This window comes from Hippichthys cyanospilos, chromosome 15 (assembly GCF_059441005.1).
Source record: "Hippichthys cyanospilos isolate Australia breed blue-spotted pipefish chromosome 15, RoL_Hcya_1.0, whole genome shotgun sequence".
NCBI lineage: Eukaryota > Metazoa > Chordata > Actinopteri > Syngnathiformes > Syngnathidae > Hippichthys > Hippichthys cyanospilos.
In genome coordinates, this window is record NC_142383.1 from 15,650,001 (window position 1) to 15,652,500 (window position 2,500).

At 30.0% G+C, this 2,500-nt stretch overlaps 1 protein-coding gene across 2 annotated transcripts in view; it reads right to left on the minus strand.

Moving 5' to 3' along the window:
• Nucleotides 1-2,500, minus strand: part of opn4xa (opsin 4xa) — a 38,071-nt gene that overhangs the window by 14,621 nt on the left and 20,950 nt on the right. The window lies entirely within an intron of this gene.

Here is a 2,500-nt window from a genome sequence, read left to right on the forward strand (position 1 = left end):
TAATCCCAAAAGAGGACATTTTATTTCATATTTTACTGCGGGCAAAAATCTATTTATAATTAATTATTTATTTTTTGTGAAGACTGTAATCCCAAAAGAGGACATTTTATTATTTTACTGCGGACAAAAATGTATTTATAATTATTTCTTTTTGCAAACAAATCTGGTACTATGATTATTTTTGGTGGACAAATATTTATGAATATTTAATTTATTTCTTTTTGCTAACAGATCTCTTCTATGATCCAAAAGAGGACACTTTATATTGATTATTTTTTGTGGACAAATGAAGCTTGAAGCGTTCTAAAGTTTAATAGATCAAACAATGTGTGCATGTTTAAAAAAAGAAAAAAAAAATCCACGCCGAAATGCTCGGAACGGTTAGAATTAGTCCATAAAATTCTGATTTCAAAAAGTGACTGTAAAAGACCAACATGTGTGATCATACGCAACCACAATCTTGTCTTGTGTCCCCGCCCTCCAACGATCACAGTGGACAAAGAGCGCTTTTTCTCAAGAAACGTCAATTTCGGAAGAAGAAAAAAAAAAAATTCACAGGACCTTGGGAAAATATGTCACAGCATTGAAAAGACTCACAATGCCTGACTGTAAATAAGACTGTAAAGTGGAGTTAATGTCTGGAAGCGTATAAGCATCCGAAGGTCTATTGAGGATTTGACGTTTGAAAAACAGTAACCAAAATATGGTTCAAAAAAGGTCTGACTCTGGGTCAATATGACCCATTTTTTTAGGGGTATGGATTTGAGGGGGAAATGATAAATAAGATAATAAAACCGTACGCACAAGACATACAGTATGTGGTTGCAACTATAATATTATTTTGTGCCAATAAAACAGATAATTTGTTAAAAAAATACCTATAAAATATTTGGAGTTGAGGAGATATGATAAATATAATAATAAAACGTGAGTCAGTGAGTTTTTCACTCATGATTGGGTTATTTTTAACACAACTTTTTTAAAATTGTAGTTACTTAATATTTTTTTATCTTGTATTTAAAAAAATCCATATTAAAGACCCCATATTATTAATGCATCATATCAAAAAGGAAAAATACTAAAGCGAAAGAAAAACAACACGAAAAGGAAGAACTAAAATACAAATATAAAAAAAAAAAAACACCGATTTTCATTTATGACTAGAACTTTTTCTATTGCAAGTTTTTTTCTTCATTTTGAGTTGGACTAGTTAAAAAAATATCAATTTTATTAGCTAAAAAAAAAAAAAAAAAAAAAAAGGCAATCCCTATTACACACAATTTTATTTTGTGACCATATCTATTAGTTTTACTTTTTTTTTTAGATTATCCTTCTAAATCAAAAAATAAATAAATAAATAAAAAAAAATCTATTAAAAAAAAATTATATATATATATATATATATATATATATATATATATATATATATATATATATATATATATATATATATATTATATATACACATATATAAATACTATATATATATACGTATATATATATATATATATATATATATATATATATATATATATATATATATATATATATATATATATACACACACATATATAAATATACATATATATATATATATATATATATATATATATATATATATATATATATATATATATATATATATACACACACATACACTATATATATATATGTACACACACATATATAAATATATATATATATATATATATATATTTATAAAATCGCAACGTACGTATGATCACGTACGTATGATCACGTACAACGAGCGCATCCTTTTTGAGACTGAAGGAATTCGGCGTGTTAAACAAATCTGTGGTCAGTGGCGGAGCGATATGTAACCAAGAGACGCGTTAAGGCCAAGAGGAGGCGCCGCAGCCGTCTGCTCAGTTGCGCGTGAGCCGATTAGCACTGGGACGCTTTTATCCGAGCGCTTTTCTCGGGATTCTTCTCACGCGCGGCTGAGCATGCGAACAAATCTGATACTATGGACCAGCTTTTGCCCGTTTCCAACGGAGATTCCGCCATTCCCCAAGCACCCGGCTGAGCGTCTTTCTCACCTCTCTGAAAGCTGCTATCACACGAATAAACGTTTGTTTTTTGTTTTTTTTGCTTTTGTGACATATGACGAGAAGGTTTGATCAAAAGATGCAAATATTTACAGTTAAAAGTTAAATATAAGAGAAAGTGATGCACATTTCAAACGACCAATTTTGTTGCCTGTATTGTAACGATGGGAAAACGAAGCTTCATGAAGCACATGAGATACTTTTACGTCTCTAGACGCTGCTCTTGATTTAACCCCTGGGTGTCTGGGAATTTTTTTTTTTTTTTAAGTAGCCTGGTGTTATCGCCCAAATTGGGCTGACTTTAAAAGGGTCATAACATCGTCAAATATGAAAATAGATTTACTTTCAACCCCTCAAATTGTTCAGTGGCATCAGCTGTATACACACACATAAACACACACACACACACACACACACACACACACACACAC